Source organism: Rhinopithecus bieti, unplaced genomic scaffold, assembly GCF_001698545.2.
Source record: "Rhinopithecus bieti isolate Rb0 unplaced genomic scaffold, ASM169854v2 scaffold_6063, whole genome shotgun sequence".
In the NCBI taxonomy this organism is placed as follows: domain Eukaryota; kingdom Metazoa; phylum Chordata; class Mammalia; order Primates; family Cercopithecidae; genus Rhinopithecus; species Rhinopithecus bieti.
Window position 1 is genome coordinate 668493 of NW_016805186.1, and position 15451 is coordinate 683943.

A 15451-nucleotide genomic window follows, 5' to 3' on the forward strand; every position below is an offset into this window, starting at 1 on the left:
CTCACATACACTCACCCTGCAGACCCCAGCTTCACATCTCTCACACACACACACCCCGCAGGCCCCAGCTTCCATCACTCACATACACGCACCCCGCAGGCCCCAGCTTCCATCAGTCACATACACGCACCCCGCAGGCCCCAGCTTCCATCAGTCACACACACGCACCCCGCAGGCCCCAGCTTGTAGTGGGGGTGATTTTGTTTCCTGTGATTTTGTTTCCTGTGATTCCTTGAAACTCGGGAATTCTGCTCCAAGTTCTCTTCACCAGTGGAATGACATTGCAGTGCCCTCTTTGACAAGGAAATTTTAGTGATTGGCACCTGCTTTGGCTCTTAGTCATTGTCAAAAGTGGTGATTTCACAACTGTGATAGCTATCTATTGCTGCATAAAAATGACAACAAATGTAGCGGCTCAAAACAACACACATTTCTTATCACACAGTGTTTATGAGTGAGGAGTCCAGGCACAGCTTAGCAGGTCTTCTGCTCAGGGGCCCCCGAGGCTGTCATCAGATGTCTGATAGGCTGGACGAGGGAAGATCTGGTGTTGGCAGAATGTCAGTTCCACGGGTCAAAGGACTGAGGGCCTCAGTTTTCACTGTCTCTTGACAAGAGGCTGCCCTCGGTGCCCTGCCCTTTGGGCACGTGGACCCTCTAAGTTCAGTGCAGTGAGTAGGAGCAGGTGTGTGGGCACTGGAGTGCGTTAGAGAGGCATTCCTGGATAAAAAGCACTGGTGTCTAAAGACATGGAACTATTGTTCTCAATACAGCAACATCAGGACTGAGAAGGCAAACTCATCATCTACTGGTACCTACTTCTATGCCTGCAATAGCTTTTTTTGTGTCAATTTTAAATTATTCTTTAGCTTCCCAGCCGCTAGAAGTGGAATAGTCATCTTTGTGAATGAAAATGACTAACCCCTCCCGAAAACTCCAACTCCCTCCCAACCAAGGCTCAATATTTCTCATTTGTTTTAATTTCAAAGGAATACATATGATTTTAAGAGCAGACACCTGTGGCTCACACCTGTAATCCCAGCACTTTGGGAGGCTGAGGCAGGCGGATCACCTGAGGTCAGGAGTTCAAGACCAGCCTAGCCAACATGGTGAAATCCCATCTCTACTAAAAATACAAAAAATTAGCCAGGTGTGGTGGTGCACGCCTGTAATCCCAGCTACTCAAGAGGCTGAGGCAGGAGAATCACTTGAACCCAGGAGGCAGAGGTTAGAATGAGTCAATGTTGTGCCACTGCACTCCAGCCTAAGGAACAGAGTGAGACTCTGTCTCAAAATATATGTATATGATTGTAAAATGACTTCACAGACAATACAAAAGTGTAAGGCATATTGTTGAAGAAAAAAGTACTAAACCAAATATAATATGTACCTTTTGGTGGGAAAGAAAAAGAGAGAATAAGAAGCTGTATTTCTACTTGGTTTGATATGCATAAATATGTGCATAAAGAAAACAACAATGCATATTATAGGGGTGAGGATGGAGAAGCAACCCAGATTTTTTCAAACCTTTCATATTTTGTGTATTTTTTTGAAGAGGTGTGGAACTGGTAACTTACCTGTTGAAAAAAAAAGTACTTTGTTTAAATTACGACAAAAAGGCCTGGCACAGCAACTCACTCCTGTAATCCCAGCGCTGTGGGACCCTCAGGCAACAAAAATTAGCCAGATGTGGTAGTGTATGCCTATAGTCTCAGCTACTCAGGAGGCTGAGGCAGGAGGATCACTTGAGCCTGGGAGGCGGAGGTTGCAGTGAGCCGAGATCATACCACCACACTCCAGCTTGAGCGACACAGTGAAATGCTGTCTTAACTTTTAAAAATAAATAAATAATAAATAATTTTAAAAGTTAAAAAATTGTTCCCTACACAGCATCCTAATGTCCCTATCAATGCTAGAGATCATTGCCAATATTCTTATAGCAATTTGCAACCAGGGCTTCTCAACCTCAGTCCTATTGATTTGGAAGCCAGTTAAGTTAAGTCTTCGTTATGAGTTGTTTATCAGCATCCCTGGCCTATTCACCTAGGCATGAAAATCAAAAATGTCTATTGACACTGCCAAATGTCCCCTGGTCTGAAATCTCCCCAAGTTGAAGAGCACTTTACTAGACTCTCTCTATGCATATTGCTACATCTGCATATCAAAATACACATATATGGTAACTTGGGCTGTTTTCACAGTTTTTTTTCATTCTTAAATTCATTCTTCCAAAAATATACTTTATTTTTGAAAACAATAAAACAAAAGCTTCAACTATGAACTGACAAAATAGAGGTGCGTTGGTACCAGTGGACCAATTCTTAACATGGACATTTTTAAATGCTGTTTTCCATATTACATCAAAATGATTTGCAGTAAGAAATTGGAAGGGGGCGCAAAGGAGAGTGCAAAGCATGTACTGAGATCTTTCTCCAGGTGTGCGATAGAATGCTGATTCTGCATGATAAAATGTGCTCTGCAACACTGGCCTTCAAGGTGTGCTAGAGCAAGCGTACCCCAAGGAACCTGTGAAAATCGGTTTTTTATTATTCTCAACAAAAAAAGTGGTATCCAGTTAAACACAAAGCAAAACTTCATAGTAAGATCTGCTGTAAAGCTACTTGCTATAGCCCATAGATTCAGTTTGTTCAACAACCTCCCTCATTGACAGACAAAGTCAGCAAATATGACTTAGGACAAAAATATTTTCTATCAACCTCCACTTGAAAAGACCACAGCTTTAATGGTTTTACAATCCTTAAGCTTAATCCTTGGTCAGTACAGATTTCCAAATCAAGATTAAGTCATGAGCTGTTCACAATAGCTACACTATACTAAGACGCTAAACATTTTCTTTCGAGTATGTCTTCCTATGAGGGAAATAAAATAGTAGGAAGTCTTCCTCTTCGCCTGTGAGGGGATTTATGAAAAGCCTTCTAATCTACAAATGTTCTTCTGCAAAACTAAAATACATTATAAAGCCAAACAGGTAAATTAACAACAAAACCAAACTGATCTCAACAAAGTCTTGTTTCCAAAGTAAAATCTATTAAGAACAAGTAATATACAAGCACAAGAAATTACAAGAAATGAGGAGCACAGTTAGTTACAAATGCAAAGTAGTATCTAGCATCCCAAGCTTTTGGGTATAATAATTAAAATCAAATTAACAAGTTAGTTCAAATGTTATGTACAATTTTGATAAGCTGGTCATGTGTTATTTGAATACACACCATATGTGGTAAACCTAAAAGTATATTACCTTTTCTCCTCCTTTAATATTTGTAGATACATGCCAATATGGGGAAAAAATGTATTTCCATTTATGTACTTATAACAGAGAATAACAACATTTCTACTGTGTATATTTCACACTGTTAAAAAAAAAAGTTGGCCGGGCGCAGTGTCTCATGCCTGTAATCCCAGCACTTTGGGAGGCCGAGGCGGGCAGATCACAAGGTCAGGAGTTAGAGACCAGCCTGGCCAACATAGTGAAACACTGTCTCTACTAAAAATACAAAAATTAGCAGGGCGCGGTGGCACACGCCTATAATACTAGCTACAGAGGAGGCTGAGGCAGGAGAATCCCTTGAACCCGGGAGCCAGAAGTTATGGTGAGCTGAGATCGTGCCACTGCACTCCAGCCTGGGCAACATAGTGAGACTCCATGTCAATTAATTAATTAATTAATTAATTAAAGGCCAGGCGCAGTGGCGCACGCCTGTAATCCCAGCACTTTGGGAGACCAAGGCAGGCGGATCACGAGATCAAGAGATTGAGACCATCCTGGCCAACACGATGAACCCTGTCTCTACTAAAAATACAAAAATTAGCTGGGCATGATAGTGTGCACCTGTAGTCAGTCCCAGCTACTCGGGAGGCTGAGGCAGGAGAATTGCTTGAACCTGGAAGGTGGAGGTTGCAGTGAGCCGTGCAACTACACTCCAGCCTGGTGACAGAGTGAGACTCTGTCTCAAAAACAAAAAAGACAAGAAAAATTTAAGGTATATTTTCCTTTAAGAAAGAAAAAAATTGCCAGAAGTTTAATTTATAAAAGTTTATATCGACTTATTTAAAAAAATGAAAACAAAAAGTTTTAAAACAGGTCCCGTACAATTATTCTGTGGTCTCCCTACTGATCAGGAGCTAAAGAAGGCACTTAAGGAAGGGATCCTGGGTCAAAAACAAAGCCTAACTCACAGGATGTATGTTGCTCTAAAAATCTGATTTGCAGGAAAACTAGTTGCTTGTCCTAGGTTCAAGCTAATTACAAAATCTGTTTTCTTAGTGGTCCAGATATTTTGCCAATTTTTCCATCTCAACAGAACTTCTGTTGATTTCCACATTCATTACAGTCAACAAACGTTGTCATTGGTTCACCGGCACTGCCAGCTTGTACCTGTGTGGAAGTGCAATTCTTCTTTCTACATTTGCCACGTGTGAGCGAATCAGGCCGGGTTCCACCTGTCTTGGCCATCTGATGCTCTCTGATGGCTTCATGCCTCAAGTTTTTGTTCATTTGAGCTCATCACTAGCCATTTCTTCTGCCCTCATTCTAGCAAGTAAGGCAGGAGGAATATTCCCACACGGTACCTTTTTCCTTAAATTTTGATTCTTTGCATCCGTAAGATTTGATACCTTACTTTGGACTCTATTTTTGTACTTCATATCTGTGTTCCCTCTTTCTGGATCTATAGCTTCCTCAATTCGAGATCCTAATTATTCCTCATCAGCTCGCATTTCAATACAGTCATCTCCTGTTCGAAGAGCTGCAGCAAGCATCTCCCTGTTCTTCATCCGCACAGAATCAGAAGCGCTTCGTGCCGAGCAACAGATGAAACAAGTGTCTCAAGCATTTGTCTCATCCTTTCTGCTGCTTACGTTGCCGCTGGAGCTACTTTCCTTTGCTCTTCTGCGATATCATTGCAGGTTCTAGTTACTTTTCGTCGGGGTCCTTCTCGGTTGATGGCCCATCTGGTCACTTTTTCCAGGATTTGACGAGAGACTTTGCTAAAGATGCAACTTCTTCATCGGCGCTCTGCTTGAGACTCACGTTAAGTAACATTCCAGTTCCTGTGGACCGCAGTAATTCCAGAATATTCTGAAGCTCGGTGAACAAACCCAGTGCTCCGGCCGTGTGCTCCTGCACCCTCTCGTCCATCTTGTTGGCTCTGTGGGCCACCTCATCCTCCGTGGCTCCGGCAGGTCTCCTCCGTGCCTAGCCCGTTGGCAAGCGGAAGTGCGCGAAGCGGCGGCAGAGAAGAGGACGGAAGTAGCCCCCCGGCGGCAAGACCCGTCACCTCAGGCCGCGCCTCGTCCTCCTCCCAGACCAATTCCACCGCGGCTCTTCCTCCCCAGGAAGCACCAGCCCAGCTCCACACCTTCCCAACTTCATTCAAGTCTGACTGACAAATAAAATTACATATATTTAGGATACGCACCATGATTTTTTGCTTTATTGTGTTTTATACAAATAAGAAAACTTCAGAGAAACAGTTCAGAGAAATGCTGCATTTTGAATGCCTAACTTTTCTCTCAATGCTCTTTCAACATTGCTTTTCTTTTTTGTTTTTTGTTTTTTTGAGACGGAGTCTCGCTCTGGCGCCCAGGCTGGAGTGCAGTGGCCGGATCTCAGCTCACTGCAAGCTCCGCCTCCCGGAGAACTACAAGTACTTTAAAGAAGCAAAACAGTAAAACGGGCTGGGACTCCCTATCTTTGTAGTTCAGTGTATTGACCACAAATCAAACCAGGCAACTTCCTTATTTTTTTCTTTTTCTTTCTTGCCCCCACAAAGCTTACTCTAGCAACTTTTTTTTTTTTTTTNGAATATTCTGAAGCTCGGTGAACAAACCCAGTGCTCCGGCCGTGTGCTCCTGCACCCTCTCGTCCATCTTGTTGGCTCTGTGGGCCACCTCATCCTCCGTGGCTCCGGCAGGTCTCCTCCGTGCCTAGCCCGTTGGCAAGCGGAAGTGCGCGAAGCGGCGGCAGAGAAGAGGACGGAAGTAGCCCCCCGGCGGCAAGACCCGTCACCTCAGGCCGCGCCTCGTCCTCCTCCCAGACCAATTCCACCGCGGCTCTTCCTCCCCAGGAAGCACCAGCCCAGCTCCACACCTTCCCAACTTCATTCAAGTCTGACTGACAAATAAAAATTACATATATTTAGGATACGCACCATGATTTTTTGTTTTATTGTGTTTTATACAAATAAGAAAACTTCAGAGAAACAGTTCAGAGAAATGCTGCATTTTGAATGCCTAACTTTTCTCTCAATGCTCTTTCAACATTGCTTTTCTTTTTTGTTTTTTGTTTTTTTGAGACGGAGTCTCGCTCTGTCGCCCGGGCTGGAGTGCAGTGGCCGGATCTCAGCTCACTGCAAGCTCCGCCTCCCGGGTTCCCGCCATTCTCCCGCCTCAGCCTCCCGAGTAGCTGGGACTACAGGCGCCACCTGTAGCCACCTCTCCCGGCTAGTTTTTTGTATTTTTTTAGTAGAGACGGGGTGTCACTGTGTTAGCCAGGATGGTCTCGATCTGCTGACCTCGTAATCCGCCCCTCTCGGCCTCCCAAAGTGCTGGGATTACAGGCGTGAGCCACCGCGCCCGGCATTCTTTTTTAATTAATATTATTTTTGATTGACAAATCATAAACATTTATGGGGTACAATGTGATATATGTGTATATACACACACACAAAAAAATGGGATGATTAAATCTAGCTAATTAACCTATCCATCACCTCACTTCTTTTGTTTTCCACAGAACCATCAAGTCCAAATCTTTTCTTCTTTTTTTTGAGACAGGGTCTGGCGCTGCTGCCCGGGCTGGAATGCAGCGACACAGTCTCGGGTCACTGCAGCCCTGACCTCCCAGGCTCAAGTGATCCTCCCACCTCAGCTTCCTGAGTAACTAGGACTACAGACTGGTACTACAACATCCAGCTAATTTTATTATTATTATTATTTTGTTTTGTTTTGTTTTGTTTTGTTTTGTAGAGATAGGAATCCCCTATGTTGCCCAGGCTGGTCTCAAACCCTTGGGCTTTAGTGATCCTCCCACCTTGGCCTCCCAGAGTGCTAGGATTACAGGGGCGAGCCACTATGCCTGGCCTCTTCTTTTTTAATGCAGGCGTTTCTTGCTCTAAATTTCCTTCTTAGAACTGCTTTTGCTGCATCCCGTAAGTTTTGGTATGTTTTGTTTCCATTTTTCTTTGTCTCAAAATGTTTCATTTTCCCCTTTGATTTCTTCTTTTACCCATTGATTGGTTAGAAGCGTGTTGTTTAATTTCCATGTATCTGTGAACTTTCCCGTTTTTCTCCTGTTATTGATTTCTAGTTTAATACCATTGTGGTCCAAAAAGATGCTTGATATGATCTATATCTTCTCAAATTTATTAAGATTTGCTTTGTGGCCCAACATTTGCTCTGTCCTGGAGAATGTTCCATGTGTTATTGAGAAGATGTGCATTCAGTTGCTGTTGGATGGAATGTTCTATTTATGTCTGTTAAGTCCATTTGGTCTAAAGTTTAGTTCAAGTCTAATGTTTTCTTACTGTTCTCCTGTCTGAATGATGTATCCATCTTTGAAAGTGGAGTACTGAAGTCTCTTGCCATTATTGTATTGCTGTCTATTCCTCCCTTTAGATCTGTAAATATTTGTCTTATATATTTAAGTGTACCTGATGTTGGGTGCATATTATTTAAAATTGTTCTATCCTCTTTATGAATTGACTCCTCTATCATTATATAATAACCCATCTTTGTCTTGTTGAGTTTTTGACTTAAAGCCTATTTTGTGTAATATAACTACCCCTGTGCTCTTTGCTTTCCATTTGCATGGAATATCTTTTTTCATCCCTTCCCTTTCAGTCTGTGTGTAGCTTTAAAGGTGAAATGAGTCTCCTATAGCAACATATAGTTGGGTCTTGTTTTTTCTTTCTTTTTTTTTTTTTTTTTTTTTTTTTTTTTTTTTTTTTTTTTTTGAGACTCAGTCTCACTCTGTCTCCCAGACTAGAGTGCAGTGGTGTAATCTCAACTCACCACAACTCTGCCTCCAGGGTCAAGCAATTCTCCTGTCTCAGCTTCCCTAGTAGTTGCAACTACAGGCATTCACCACCACACCCTGCTAATTTTTGTATTTTTAGTAGAGACGGGGTTTCACCATGTTGGCCAGGCTGGTCTTCAACTCCCAGCCTCAAGTAATCCACCCACGTCTACCTCCCAAAGTGCTGGGATTACACATGTGAGCCATCAGGCCTGGCCTTGTTTTTGTATTTTTTAAATCCATGTAGCCAACCTGTGTCTTTTGATCAGCAAATTTAGTCCATTTACATTTAAAGTAATTATTGATAGAGAAGGATTGATTATTGTCATTGTGTTCATTGTTTTCTGGTTGCTTTGCAGCTCTTTTACTATTTTTTTCCTCTCTTGCTGTCTTGATTTGTGATGTGAGGATTTTCAGTAGTGGTATGCTTTGATTCCTTTCTCTTCATCTTAGTGTATCTGCTATAGGTTTTTGCTTGATGATTGCTATGAGGCATATTAAAACATCTTATAGTTATACTAGTCCATTTTAAGCTAAAAACAACTTAACTTTGATCCTGTATAAAAGCTCTGCACACACACGTACACATTCTGTTTTTGATGTCACACTTTACATCTTTTATGTTGTGTATCACTTAATGAGTTATTGTAAAGTTGCTTTTAATACTTATGACTATATGTTTACCTTTATCCGTGAATTTTATACTTTTATATGTTTTCATATGATTAATTATCAGTCTTTCATTTTCAGTTTGAAGAACTCCTTTTAGTATTTCTTGTAAGGCAAGTCTAGTGGTGATGGACTCCCTCCCTCTGTTTGTGTGAAGAAGTCTTTATCCCTCCCTAATTTATGAAGGAGAGTTTTGCCAAATAAAGTACTAATATTTTGTTTTTTAATAGGATTATACCATAAACATTGTTCTGAAGTTTGTTTTTTGTACTTACAGTTATCCTGCACACCTTTTCATTACACACAGATACAACTATACACAGAGATACAACTCATCCTGCTTAACCATCACATGTAACCATAATTTTAAAATCTCCTTATTGATAAACTTATAGATTCTTTTCAGTTTTTTATATTATAAACTACGCTACAAGAAAAATCTTTGAATAGGTGAAGTATGTAATATTCATGCTTGTATGACTACTTTGTAGAATATAAGTGGATTCATTAAGGCAAACAGTATGTACTTTTTTACAAAGCATAAATATTCCCAATTTTTTGGTCAAAAAAGTAACTCAATTTACCAGTAAATGGGTAAATTTACTCATTTACCCCCTTCTCCACACTCACACCAACCCTAAATACTATTTAATCTATTTAATTTTATAAAACTTAGAGGTTAAAAATAAGAAGTTATCTTACTTTAATTTGCATCTTTTGGATTTGAGAGAAGCTGAGCATCTTCTCCTGGAATCTTGTCTCCTTTTGCTCTCACTCTGAGAAAAATAGTGGTCATAAGGTGGAATCCCTGGAGGAAGTGTGGCTTCCCCTCCTAACACCCTGACTTCATCAAAGTTTCATCACATCAGAATAGGAACAAAGAGATAACAGTGTCATCTAAGACAAAGGTGGAAAATTGAAATGCTGGAGGGCCCTATAGGAAAATACAAATGTTCAAGCAAATCTGTAGATAGCATAGAGGACTTCGGCAACTGGAGAGAGCATATCTTATCAAAAGGAATTCACAGCTGGGTGTGGTGGCTCACATCTGTAATCCCAGCACTTTGAGAAGCCGAGGTAGGCAAATTACTTGAGCCCAGGAGTTCCAGACCAGCCCAGGCAAAATGGCAAAACCCCATTTCTACAAAAATATAAAAATTAGCCAAGCGTGGTAGCACACACCTGTAGTCCCAGCTCCTCAAGCTGAGGTAGAAGGATCACTGGGGCCCAGGTGGTCAAGGCTGCAGTGAACTGAGATCACACCACTGCACTCCATCCTGGGTGACAGAGTAAGACCCTGTCTCAAAAAAATTAAAAAATTTAAAAAAAAGAATTCATGTTTTAAAAATTGTTCATGGTTGGGCATGGTTGCTCACGCCTGTAATCCCAGCACTTTGGGAGGCCTATGCAGGTGAACCACGAGGTCAGGAGATCAAGACCAGCCTGACCAACACGGTGAAATCCTGTCTCTACTAAAAATATAAAAATTAGCTGAGCATGGTGGCACACACCTGTAATCCCAGCAACTCAGGAGGCTGAGGCAGGAGAATCGCCTCAAAAAAAAAAAAAATTGTTCATGATTGTGTAGACTGAGTATCAGAGGTCAGTGGGTCAAATCTGCACAACTTGCATCAATTTGCAAAATGTACTGGATTTTGGATTCTGTAGCAACGGAAAAATATTCTAATTTTCAATTAAAATTTTGACTTTTAATTTTAGAAAACATGTGAAATACATTTTCTTCATTACCTAAAAGGGATACCAAGTAAGAACAAGCATGAATTTGCCCAGAAGCAAGTATTAGGAGTGTGCTAATTTTTATATTAACAATACCTATACTGAAACATATACATTCTGAGAATTCTTAAACCTTTCATTGGGTTGAACCATATAAAGTTGCGCTTTTGGAGGTCAAAATTGTCAAATTTTCCATTAACCAAAACTTACCTATTAAACCTACCTTCTCCATAGCCTATTTATTTATTTATTATTTATTTATTTATTTATTTTTTGAGATGGAGTCTCGCTCTGTCACCCAGACTGGAGTGCAGTGGCACAATCTCGGTTCACTCCGCCTCCCGGGTTCATGCCATTCTCCTGCCTCAACCTCTCGAGTAGCTGGGACTACAGGCGCCCGCCACCACGCCCGGCTAATTTTTTGCATTTTTAGTGGAGATGGGATTTCACCATGTTAGCCAGGATGTTCTCAATCTCCTAACTCATGATCCTCCCGTCTCGGCCTCCCTAAGTGCTGGGATTGCAGGCGTGAGCCACTGCGCCCGGCCTCCATAGCCTGTTTATTTTAAGATGTCCGTGCCTTTCCACAGGAAGGTGGGAACAATACCATTGAAGTGTTAAGACTCACATGAATTCATTTATTTGTTTTATGATCTGATTCAGGCTCTTGCTCCATCTGTTTGTTGAGTTGATTGCCAACCAGTGTGGGAGTTTGGGCGCCAGTTTTGGGAGAAGCCTGAATCAAAGCAAACAGCTGTATCTCTTACACCAAATGTCTGCCTACAGGGTTTATTGGAAAAAAAAAAAAAATTCTACTCTTCAGAGAAGACTTTTCAGCTGTGAATAGAAATGAGTAGGCCCTGGCAGGTAAAGTATTCCATGCTGCTCTGAGGTATGAAACATTACCTGTTTGGTGAAGCAACATTACATAACTGCTGAACCTGGAACTCTCCAACCAAATGATTCATCAGTTTTATGGGGTCACTTGTCAACATCATTATTTTGTCACCACCAATTAGCATTTGCGGAGTACCCACACAGAGATGACACCGGATTTGATGCTTGACTGAACACAAGGAAGACAGAGAGGACAGCTGATAAAGTAAACTGTTGGAACTCTACATGTGAATATGAAACACAGCACAGATACACCTGTAAACCCTGCCTGCCTGAGCCACACGTGGTGGAATAAACTCATAGAAACTCACCATGGAGCTTCGCGATGGTTCTTTGTGTTGCCACAGAGGATGAAGCAGGTGCTCTTCCACACAGAAGATGTGAGAAAGGCTCCAGGTCCCCTTGGGAATCCCAGAATCAGACCCTAAAAATTTGGAAGGGCCTTTGTTGAACACCGAGTCAAACTTCCCAGAATCCTTTTACAGAACCCCTGTCCAGCAAGTGACCAGCGAGGCTCTAAAGACATTGAGAATTTGCAGATTCTAGAGAAGACTTCATAAGTTCAGAGATGGGAATTTTGGAGCATTCTAGAAAGAAATTCCGGAATACAAACAAATTTGGAATTATCATAGGAAGGCTATCATGCAATTGTTTTCCAGTTAATAGCTCTTAATAAGAGATCTAAGGTGGCCATTGGAGTTGAACCAAGACAATTTTCTTCCATTGTTGCCATTCTAATTTCAGAGTTCCTTGCTGTTTTATTCCTCCTCAGTTCCATTTAGGACTAGATAGAGATAGAATAGAAAGAAAAACTGAGCCACAAATTCCATTTTTCCCTGCTTAAAGGGTAAACTCCTGCCTGAGAAGCACACTCAAGTTTTCCAGAAGATTCCAACAGGGGAGTCCCAGTTTATAAGCAGGTTGTGTGTCTTCAGTGTGTGGTCAGTCAGCTGTGTGGAAAACAAGATGTATTTTCCCCCCGAGACTGTGCACTTAGTGGTTGGGTACTGAGGCTGGTACATGACAGCCTGCTTAACTGGACACGTACCTGAAGGGTGGTGCCCCATCAATAACACACAATGCAGCCTAGCCCTTGTGGGCCACAGTATTTCCCCAGGTAGCCAGGCACACACCTGTCCCAGTGTAGTAGGATCAAGGCCTGCCTCCCTCCCTGCTGCCCAGTGCAGGGCATTGAGGGATGATGGGCTCTTCTCAGCACCATGTCCTAACGGTGCAGGCTGGGAAAGGAGAGAAATGGGGTTGGAGGGTTCAGTTAGCCTCTGGTGGTGAGTGGGGCTGGAGTAATTTTGTCTGTCCAAATAGCTTTCCCATTCCTCCAGCCTCATAGATGTGTCTAGCATTCTTTTTTGCTAAGGATTTGAAAGTAGCCTTGGTGGAGAATGCCCAGCCCTGTGAGGTTTTCTGAGTGTTTGTAGCTAGTAAGGAAACAGAATGTAATGAGATGGAGAGCCTCTCCTGCCCATTTGGCCATGTGGGGTGTCTGGTCCCAGGACCAGGTGCACAGACTCAGGAACAATGACAAAGGCCAGAGTCTATAACTCTGCAGCTGGGGAAGCCACTTAAAGATGGGAGCCAAGGAGCAGGGATAGAAGCTGGTGCTCTGTCCTCCCCTTTGCCCTCCAGGCACCCAGCCTCTGTCCGCCTGGGCACTGGTGAGAATCGGGCCAGTGTGGGTGGGCCAGGGTGTGCTCCTCTGTGGCAGCCTGGGCGGTGGAAGGGAGCAAGCACCTCCAGGTGGCAGAGGTGGTAGAGAGAGAACAAAGAATGGCGTCTCCAGTCATTGGTGGTGCCAAGTGGGGAATTTGGTAGGACAAGATGCACTCAAGAAGCTTTAGGAAAAATAAAATCAACTTTCATATTACTCATTGCCTTTCAAAAAATATGCTTCTATATATCTCCAATGAAAAAAATCAATGACCCAATAAAAAATGGGCAAAGAATATAAACTGTCTATTTTAGAAGATATACAAACATCCAATGCAAAATTAGAACAAAATGCATTAATGATCAAACAGGAGTCTCAGAAGCGCTGTGCTAAGTGAAGGAAGCAAAAAAATACATACACCTATTCTATGAGATTCTGATAAAGGCAAAGCCATAGGGACAGAGCTCATCAGTGTCCGGCAGGGGCCAGGCTTGTGGGGGAGACTCATGTTCTAAATCATGAGTGTGATGGTGGTGGTGGTGACACAACTGTAAGCATTTTGCATTTTGTATATATGTATTCAAAACTCATCAACATGTATACTTAAATATGGGGAGTTTCATTGTATGTTAACTATACCTCAGTAAAGCTGACAATAAAAAAAGATTTTAAAGCCAAATCGTGAATATTAAGCAAACATATAGTTTAACCTTGTTAGCTCTATAAAAAAAAAAAAAGGTCCTTTTTAGGTCTAAAAAAAGATCCAACTCCTACCTTTTATATTTTATAAATAAGAAAATAAGAGATTATTAATATTATTATTATATTAAATATCACACAGCCTGCTAAAGGTCAAGCCACGCTCCAGCACTCAGACCTGTGTTTTCTCAGTCTCGTCTTTCTTTGTTTCTTTTCTTCCTTTTCTTTCTTTCTCTTTCCTTTTCTTTCTCTTTCTCTCTCCTTCCTTCCTTCCATCCTTCCTTCCTTCCTTCCTTCCTCCCTCCCTCCCTCCCGCCCTGCCTCTCTCTTTCTTTCTTTCTCTCATTCATTCTCTTTCTTTCTTTCTCTCCAGAGAACCTGGACCATGATGCACGGTCTGATGCCAGCTTCAGTCTGGATCTGCAGAGTCCTTCCTGCAGCGACCACCACAACTCGTTCTTCCGATGGGACTCACCCAGGTGCAGCATGCAACAAGAGATCTTTTCAGTCTTTCTATTTTGTCATCCTCCCCAGCACATTGAAACTGTAAACTGTGTTCTCACACAATCCAGAGGCGCTGTAAAATACCTCGCAGACATATAGTAATTTAGATTTAACACATCCTCATTGTGCTCAAAGAGGCAGAGCCAGTGGGAGATACACATGACAAGATTTATTGCAGGGAATAGGTTTATGTAACTGTGGGGCCTGGCCAGGCAAGTGTAAAATCTGTAGGGCAGGTTCTCAGGAAAACCGTGCTGGGACTGTCCAGCACAGCCAAGCCCATGAGTGCAATTTCTTCTTCCCCAGGGAAGCATCGCCCGGCTCATTTCTGTATTTTCAGTAGAGACATGGGGTTTCTCCATGTTGGCCAGGCTGGTCTCAAGCTCCTGACCTCAGGTGATCCACCTGCCTTGGCCTCCCAAAGTGTTGGAATTACAGGCATGAGCCACCACGCCTGGCCCAGATATTAGTTTTATAATAATATTTTAAACATCTGTAAAACACATGCACAAAGATATTCATTGCAGTGTTTTTTTGTAAGTGAAAAAAATCTAAATGTCCATCAACAGGAGAAAAAGAGATTGTTAAATGAATTATGATGTGGTCTAACAGTAGAATGCTCTATATGTATCGACAAAGAAAGATGTCCATGGTATAATATTACATCTAAAATAGAAGATCTAAATAGAAGATCTAAATAGATGATCTGTTAGATCTATTAAATCTAAATAGATGATCTGTTAGATCTATTAGATCTAAATAGAAGAGTGTGTGTTATTTGATGCCTTTTATGATGTTAGACATTTTTCTGCTACCTTTGGTGGCGGGCAGCAGATGGGTCCTTTACCCATCTGTTCAAATGGATGCTTTGTCTCTGAGGAGGACCTCTAAGGTGGTGAGGGTGTTCGGGTTGAAACTTCAAGGCTGCAGACCTCCAACAGCTGCCCCATCCGCACCATAACCTGTTCTCCCTGGAGTGGGAACCTCAGCCATTATTTGGAAATCACCAACAGGAGTCGCTGTGCAGGAGCCTGGGGTTCCACGGTGCAGTGATGCAACTCCTTGAAAATGGAGACCAGACACCAGGTCACAATAGGGTAAGCTAGAGCAGAGCTACCCAACAAATGGTTAGAGCTGAAAACCTGAATTGGCAAGGCACGTTACATTCATGATGAAAAGTGCCAGGATGGCCAGGTGCAGTGGCTCATGCCTGTAATCATGGCACCTTGGGAGGTCAGGAG

At 42.2% G+C, this 15451-nt stretch overlaps 1 pseudogene; it reads right to left on the reverse strand.

The window, feature by feature from the left end:
• Positions 1 to 4318: 4318 nt before the first annotated feature.
• LOC108529266 (transcription elongation factor A protein 1 pseudogene) lies at positions 4319 to 12408 on the reverse strand (annotated as a pseudogene).
• Between the last annotated feature and the right edge of the window lie 3043 nt (positions 12409 to 15451).